This window comes from Scleropages formosus, chromosome 15 (assembly GCF_900964775.1).
Source record: "Scleropages formosus chromosome 15, fSclFor1.1, whole genome shotgun sequence".
Classification (NCBI taxonomy): Eukaryota; Metazoa; Chordata; class Actinopteri; order Osteoglossiformes; family Osteoglossidae; genus Scleropages; species Scleropages formosus.
Window position 1 is genome coordinate 20016254 of NC_041820.1, and position 9394 is coordinate 20025647.

Consider the following 9394-nt stretch of genomic DNA (forward strand, 5'->3'; position numbering starts at 1 on the left):
GCTCTACTGCCCTAAACACCTGAGCACACCAAAAGTGAGAAAGCTTGGTATTGCCCCTGAACCAGAGAAGTAAATACAAACTAGTACTTTCCTCCCAATAGAAAGGCTGTTGATTGTTTTCTGGAAACGTCTGGAAATTTAACATTTTACAGACCTTGTGTTGAATTTTTTTTTCTGTAGGTCTGGTGTCATTGTGGAGTGATGGCTAATCCTGTGAGAACTCCTGACCTGTGGAGCTAGTGATGGGATCTAGTTGCTATCACCCTCCTGGAAATCTGCAACACTGTTACCCTATTGCACTATGCTGAACCATACTTATTTTTCAGCATTATCTAAGTAATGGTGGCACAGCAAGTAGCACTGCTGTCTCGCAGCACCTGGGTGGTGTGAGAGAACATGGGGTCGATCCTCGCTCTGTGTGGCGTTTGCATGTTCTCCCTGTGTCCGCATGGGTTTCCTCTGGGTGCTCTGGTTTCCTCCCATAGTCCAAAGACATGCTGTTCAGGTTCCCCATTGTGTGTGTGTGTGTGTGTGTGTTCCACTGATGTATGGATGAGTGACCCATTATAGGTAGTGTATCTAGCACTGTAAGTCACCTTGGTGAATGAGGTGTGTGGGCTGATAACACTATGTAATATCCATTGTAAGTTGCTTTGGAGAAAAGCATCTGCTAAATGTAAATATATACTTCTATATTATGAAGTCTAGAGGACTCTTACAAACTTAATAGCCAAAGAGTTATGTATTTTTTAAAAAAAAAATCAAAGTTGCTCATTAAAATGTTTCTGAAGGCTAAATATGCAAAGTAATTGGCTTGAGATGGTAACCACCTCCTCAAATCATAAATGTCAGTTTTTACTGTTTAGCGTTTTGAAGGGCAGCGCTTAAGAGCAACAAACTGACAATATACAGCGGTTCTTTTTGGCAGTGAAGTTTTTGCAGCGTTGAAGATGTTGCTGCTGAAAAAAGACACCAATTGGAGACATTTAAGTGGGTCATTAAAGTGACAGTTTAAAAAAAGAAGACCCGGAGGACCCTTGATACTCACGTCTAGCGTGAGGCGCATCCCTGACCTACCTTTCTATGCTGCCGTTTGATTTATGACCTTCTAAAGAGTCCGTCCCAGAACTTTGACTCTGCTAACAGAATGTTCAACTGTGTCCTCGCAAGCCCCGAGACCAAGCTACCTGTCCTACCTCCCCCAGCACACCTGGGTGTAGGGTAGCCTTTGGGTTGAAGTCAACCCTCCAAACGGGCATCAGTGCTTCCAGATTTTACACACACACACACACACACATACATGCAGTCTGAAACCGCTTGTCCCAAGCAGCGTCGCGGCAAACTAGAGCCTGCCCCGGCAACACAGGGCACAAGGTTGGAGGGGGAGGGGACACAGCCAGGACAGGACACCAGTCCATCACAAGGCACCCCAAGCGGAACTCGAACCCCAGACCCACCAGAGAGCAGGACTGTGGTCCAACCCACTGCACCACCGCGCCCCCCTGCTTCCAGATTAATCTCCTTTAATTCTATAGGTGGGTGGGGGGTATATTGTTTGACAAGCTCTCATCTATGGATTTACATTTTTTCCTCTATTTCAGCCTCTTTCTAAGGTACTCAGTTGTCACTCCATTGCATATGTTAACTTTATTATACCTTTACCCAAGGTAGCTAGCAATGATATCTACGCTATCGTAAGCTTCTTGGTTATCTGCTCATCCACACAACAGAACAATGCACTCCATACACTGTGGACAACTGAGTGACTGGTTCATCCAAAACATCTTTGTGACCGAAAGGGGGGCCACCCGTAGGACAGCTGCGTGACTGCAGAAAACGTACGAACTCCGCACACATTGAGCGCTGTTCGAACCCACGTGCGGTTGCGCGGCGAGGGACCCTATCTACCTGCTAGTCTGAAGCCGTTGCGGGGAAACTCATGCAGGATAGTATTGTCTGCTTAAATAAGTAATGTGAAAGAGCATCTCGGCCTCCTTTTGTGTCTGCCTTGGGCAACACAATGCCTGGTAATGTGTCTGACACCCATGACATCAACACGGTATTCAAAGTGTGCGATCTCCTGCGTTTGTCCCCGGGGTAAATTGAAGAGACAGTTGAAAGAGATCTGCAAGGAGAGCGCAAGAACAATGTTGTCTTTGACGCCCACCGAAAGCAAAATGTCCCACTTCCCTACTCGGTCAACGTGACTGTTTTTCTTTGGTGGTGACTTCAGCACCTGGTTGCGTGTGGATGGATCCTGGTCTAATGTCTTTTACTTTGCTGTTGTCCCCTTGACCGTACGGTAGTCTTCCCGTCTTAACACACACACGTTGACTGAAGCCGCTTGTCCCGAGCAGGGTCGCGGCAAGCCGGGACCTACCCCGGCAGCGCAGGGCTGGAGGGGGAGGGGACACACCCAGGACGGGATGCCAGTCCATCACAAGGTACCCCAAGCGGGACTCGAACCCCAGACCCACCAGAGAGCAGGCACAGGCCAAATCTGCTGCGTCACCACATCCCTTATGTCTCAACAAAGCTGTTTAATCAGTTGCGAATCATCCAACTGACTGACCCAGTCAATGGGGTTCCAGGCGGACTGTTCTGGCCTTGTGGCCGGTCAATACTTGTCTGCAGCACCGCATCAATACTTGGTCCTCGCTCTTCAACTCCTACATACCTGACCCATGAGATGCTCCATTATGATTATTTTCCTACCTCAATAAATGAGGACAATTAGTTGCAATGCATTGCTGTATGGAACAGTAGCAGGGCCCTTATGGGACTTCACCCTCCAGCCCTTTAAGTCACAAGCCCACACCCGTGAGCATGGAGTTCCTTTCTGTAGCCCTTCCTGATGAACAGTATCTATTCCAACATGTGCTTCGGAAGATCCCACTGTAAGCGAGTCTTGCCAGGCTCTCTCCCACCCCACATGAAACAGATTTCCTGAGATGTGCCATGTCCTTCGCTGCCAACATGCTCTTGATGCCTCATTGAACCTCAGCCAGATGTTGCGGCCTTGGGGCCACCCCCACTGTTTAATAGGATGCTACGATTTTGTGGCCTAGTATCTACTTTGGGAAATGTGGAAATTCTTTTGTGAATTGGGGTAAATGCCTGTTATGTGCATAAATCATTCCCGTTATATATGTAGATATTTAATGCACCACTGAAAAAAATGAAACGGGTGAATCGTTCAAAACTGGTTGTGTCTGATTCCTCAGCCACTGCTCCCCCTACTGATCAGCCTCAGCGATCATGCCCCTGTTCCAGCCCTCTTGCCCAACCCCACCCGCCACCCCTTCCTCCAATATTAGCTTTCTGACAAAGCGCCAAAACTCAAGACTGTCACCTAGCAACAGGGAGGAGCTCCGCGGTGCCCGGTATCCTTCAAGCTTGTTTTCGAAGGAAGTCCACAGTTAAACTTCATGTACTCACGAGGGAGCTCTTCTTCCCGACACTCACTTTTGTTGTTACTTCCTGCCGTTTCTTGGTCCACGCAACGCCTGTCCGCGGTTGGACTTCAAAGCACGTCCAGACCCCGCTCGCGGCGGGGAATCATCGTGATGCCCGTGACCTTACGACCCGCAATGTTTTTGAATTAAGCCATTACATCAATATTTTCTTTTCACTGTGTTATGACTCACATAATTAAGCTCTGGGGCAAATATACCTGAGATGCAGCTCTAAAAAGAGGATATTTGCTTGATGTAAATGGAGCCAACAATCTGTCTCTCCCTTCCAAGTGTAATGTAATACTTGTGTAAGGTACCAACTGGGCGAGTTTGGTCGGGCCCAGTTTCCCCAGTGTGCCCACAGCCGGACCGGGCCAGAGGAAGTGCTCCCCTGAGCCGGGCGCAGATGGCGTCGTTCGGGGAGCAGATGTTTGTCGGTGCGGGGCAGCGGATTGACTGGAGCCAGCTGCAGAGCAGGTAGGGGCCCTGTTACACACATTACAAGCACGGGCAGAGAGAGCCCAGCAAGAGGCCTCACCTCACACTGCCCCACGAGCTCTCCAGCTGCGCCCCCACAATGCATTGCTTTGTGATGGTGATTATTCTCAGGGTGCTCTCACTGAGAATTCGGGAACATGGTGGCACAGCGAGTAGCGCTGTGCTGTGAGAGTATGTGGGTTTGATCCCTGCTCAGTCTGTGTGGAGTTTGCACGTTCTCCCCTTGTCTGCATGGGTTTCCTCCGGGTGCTCTGGTTTCCTCCCACAGTCCAAAGACATGCTGTTCAGGTTCCCCATAGCGTGTGAGCGACAGACAGAGAGAGTGTGTTCGTTCCGCTGATATATGGATGAGTGACCCATTGTAGTAGTGTATCTAGCAGTGTAAATCACCTTGGTGAATAAGGTGTGTGGGCTGATAACACTACATAGAGTTAATTGGAAGCTGCTTTGGAGAAAAGTGTCTCCTAAATAAATGTAAACTTTCACAAAGGATCAGTGCCTACAGGACCTGGGGCTCCAGAATAAAATGTGTTTAGGTCTTCGTTTTGACCCAGTGTGCAGGAATGAAGTCACTCTCTCCTTCAGAACTGCTGAATCCTTTACACGTCTCTCATTTTACGACAGCTACATAAATCTGCAATACACCAGCCGCCGTGATTTTATTTCCAAGCTGCCTCAATTCTGTAGCCAGCTGCTCGTGGAAATGTGCACTGGCAAAAACAGTGGTATCAGGCAAACTGTCCTGCAGTAATCACATGTTTTTATCTAAAGCTCTTCCTCTGTTGAGAAATGTGTGTTTGTTCACCCTGAGTGTGTCGCTTTAGAGAAAAGCGCCTTCTAAATAAAAAAAGTGTAAATATACAAGAAGCCATTTAACCTTTGTGACAATCTGCTCATCAAAACAGGCAAAGTTACATGATACCTATCACACACGTTTCACTAAAATCCAACAGCTGAATGACGTGTATTTAGTGCTTTTTCTTAGAATCATGCAATAAATAAGCAGTTTCTCTAGTCCTACGACCACATCGTGCTTCTCCCCCAAAGAGATTATACCACTGCTTTCAGTGGAATCCTGAGAACAGTCATGCTTGAGAAAGGTACTAGAATTACTCTGGTAAAAAAAAAAAAAGCTCTTTCGGCTGAATAAATGGGGTAAAATCAAACCAGAAAACTTAACACTTCAAAAAATTGCTGGGGTTATACATGAACGCTTATCACACAGATATGTGCAAACGGTGACATTTATTTAGCGGACACTTTTCTCCAAAGCAGCTTCTCATAAGTTTTATGAGCCCACACGCCTTATTCACCGTGGTGACTTACACTGCTAGATACACTACTTACACTGGGTCACTCATCCATACATCACTGGAACACACACACTCTCTGTGGCACTCACACACTATGGGGGAACCTGAACAGCATGTCTTTGGACTGTGGGAGGAAACCAGAGCACCCGCAGAAAACCAACGCAGACACGGGGAGAACATGCAAACTCCCCACAGCTGCTGAGTTGGCTCCGCTCTAAGACTGACCGTAAGCGAAAGGGGCAGGTGAGCCATGACTGTTACAGCTCGAGACACACGAGAGCGTTTACAGCTGGAAGCAGCTGACAGCCCCTACCCAGCTGGCATGTGACACTGAAACAAAGTGTTGTGAAGGCACTTGCTGAGCCCTCCCACAGAATTCTGCTGGACCTCCGCTGCACACGGGTCACTCATGGGCAGCAAAGGAACCTCCCTGCTTTCGGGTGCATACCGATGACAAATTAATATGGGCGGCACGGTGGCACAGCGAGTAGCTCTGCTGTCTCACAGTGTCTGGGTGGTGCGACTGGACATGAGTTTGATCCCTGCTCAGTCTGTGAAGTTTGTATGTTCTCCATGTGTCTGCGTGGATTTCCTCTGGGTGCTCTGGTTTCCTCCCACAATCCAAAGACATGCTGCTCAGGTTCCCCCGTAGTGTGTGAGTGTTCCACTGATGTATGGATGACTGACCCGGTGTAAGTAGTGTATCTAGCAGTGTAAGTCACCTTGGTGAATAAGGTGTGTGGGCTGGTAACACTATATAGTTGTACACATTGTAAGTTGCTTTGGAAAAACATGTCTGCTAAATAAATAAATAAATGTAATGTAATATAAAGACTAATAAAAGGTGTACATCTAGTATGAGGAGAAATGTGTGTATGCTTTCCTCTTGTAAACCCCCCCCCAAAGGACTTCTCTCTGCCCTTGCATTTAAAACATTAATTTTTACTAGGAAATCTTATATCTCAGGGCCATCAAAGTCATGACAGTCATTTAACTTATCATCTAGCACTGCCAGGCTCGCACCCTGGTTCATCCGTGGCTTCATCACCAGATGGCACACACTGCTATTCTCTAAAGCCTTTTTGTGTCCTTGGATGACAACGGCACCTTGCAGAGAAAGGCCTCCCATCGGCACGTCGTCTAAATGAGCGCGGTATCTGTAAGAAAACGACAGCGTGGCTCGGGATTCAGCTCTGGTGCCTGCGTGGGACTGTGCACAGGTTCGCGTTTTTATGTATGACATTTGCATCTGCGTTTCACCGTTAGGAAACGCCTGCTCTGTTTTTGAGCGGGGACGCAGTTTCGTCCCATTTAGAGGTCCTTCAGATCCACGTGAAACGACCTGCTGCCTCTGGGAAGTGGCCCCAGGGAGAGGATGTGCCCCTTCCTAAATGTGCGCAGCTCAACGATGACCATCAGCGGCAAGTTCTGGGGAGGATGGTGAAATTCTGCTCAGTGGGTCAAATGGAAAGCTGTGCTGGGTGCCTGGAGACAGCAAAGGAGGGACCCACTGTGATTACTGACGTGGGCAAGATCCTTTTTAGCTGCTCACGTTGACTCATTTAGCTGATGCTTTTCTCCAAAGCAGCTTCGAATCTTTTACCCATTTATACAGCTGAGTAATCTTACTGGAGAAATTTAGGGAAAATACCATGTTTAAGGGTACTACACCTGAAGGTGGGAATTGAACTCATAACCTTTAGGACCACAGGTAGCAACTCGAACCACTATACAACACTCAGACATGTCCTTTGGGTCGGAGGCGGCCCCACCAAGGAGTCCACCTTCAATCTGCATCATACGAGCAAATGAAAGAATTTAATGTACAGTCTAATGGAACGGTGGGATTTGGAAAGGCTGGTATAAAGACAAAAGCAAACAAAACCCTTGACGACCAAACATTTTAATCTTCTGGAAAACTACCTTATATAATGTCAGCAAATGAGCTACATTCATCCGTAAATATTTTAGTAACAGTCGCAAATAGTGATTTTCTTCAGTGTTTAATTTCCTGTCATAAGCAGGTTTAAAACAACTTTAGACTAAATTAAACCAGAAATACTACATTTACATATTAAGAAGATGTTTTTCACCAAAGTGACTGCCAATGGATGCTATGTAGTTATCAGTCCACACACCTTATTGACCAAGGTGAATTACACTGCTAGATACACTATTTACAATGGATCACTCATCCATACATCAGTGGAACACACTCTCTCTGTCACTCACACTATGGGTGAACCTGAACAGCATATCTTTGGAGTGTGGGAGGAAACCAGAGCACCCAGAGGAAACCCCAGACACAGGGAGAACATGCAAATGCCACACAGACTGAGTGGGGATTGAACCCACATTCTCTCACACCACCCAGGTGCTGTGAGACAGCAGCGCTACTTGCTGTGCCACTCATATACTAAAGTAAGATTTTTTTTCTCTTTTTTTATTTTTGGCTGTAACTTCTTGAGTTTAGTGAAAGCACAGACATACACTTGTGAAATTCAGTCGAGCTGCTACAGCCCTTCCTGCTGGGATGCAAAGTTGGATGATCAACTGTCTTTTCTATCCTTCAGTCCTTCAGCAGATTGAAATGCTGCAGTGGGCTATAAGACGCAGATAAACTATACCATGTGGTATTTGACATCTGCATTTTACACCTTTAAAATAAATAACTTAATTTGAAAAATCTGTACTATTATCATTATTCATGAAAAATGCGCTTTATTTGGAGTCCAATCCATGTGCGCTGTACATGAAAATGAGCAGAGTGTAGAGTTCAGGAATTAAAAGTTACACCTGCTAAGCAGTCAAATATTTTCACTGAATATTTAAAACGAACATTTCACGGGACACAGAGGAGTAGGAATATTTTCCAAGTAATTCTTTTTAAATTTATAACCCTCTCCAGAATGGGAACTGTCACATAGGGTAGGAATGAGAGAACAATGGGGGGCGCGGTGGCGCAGTGGGTTGGACCGCAGTCCTGCTCTCCGGTGGGTCTGGGGTTCGAGTCCCGCTTGGGGTGCCTTGCGACGGCCTGGCGTCCCGTCCTGGGTGTGTCCCCTCCCCCTCCGGCCTTACGCCCTGTGTTACCGGGTAGGCTCCGGTTCCCCGTGACCCCGTATGGGACAAGCGGTTCTGACAATGTGTGTGTGTGTGTGTGTGTGTGTGTGTGTGTGTGTGTGTGTGTGTGTGTGTGTGTGTGTGTGTGTGTGTGTGTGTGTGTGTGTGTGTGTGTGTGTGTGAGAGAACAATGTTGCCCTCTTGTGGCCAGACTGGTGCGTAACAGTTAGTGCGTATTCAGGCCAACCGCTGGATATGAAGGTTTATGGCGCCATCTGCTGGAGGGTCTCGGTTCGAGCGGAAAATTGGGCAGGAATTTCCCCAGCGGTGTCCTTCATTGTCCTCGTTGTCCTCATTCTCCTCAATGCCCTCACCGTTGTCCAAAACAATGCATTTCACACATGGTGGGTGGATTAAAATAAGGTTTCTGCTGAAAACCGGTTGGGACAGATTAGGTTCTTTCAGATCAAGCCAACACAACTAAATAACTATGTAAAAACCAGGTTATATTCTGAAGCCAACGTACACCTGACATCATTGGTCAACGAATATAAAAAAACTGTTACTTTTAAAGGAGGACTTTTTTTTTTGTCGCCAAGGCATACTTAGCCTGTCACTTGTGTCCTTAATGTGTGAAACATTGCAGCAGCAGTTTAGGGAAATCAAAGCAGTGAAGAAACAACAACAGATCGCATTTAACTAGGTTACACAAGTATGAAACATACTGTAATATCTTGCGATATTATTTGTTGTTTAATTTGTAAATACTAGGAACTATGCAGTGTGTTTTAAAAAGCTTATGGTGAGACTTCATCACAGGCATGGAGCAGGTGGACCCACGCAGGGAAGGAGCCACTGAGGGAAGCCAGTCCTGTTCTGAATGCCTTGACAAGGTACCTTTGTCACGCACACGGTAAAAACCATGTCACGCGTGTCTGCTGCTCCTGCCTGTTGCTGCGTAACCCTCTTCTGCGAGAACGCGCCACGTTGACTAGTGGGTGTGCCTTCATTCCTGGAACTTCAACGTCACCCCGTGACGTCACCGCTGAGCACGTGAACCGAATG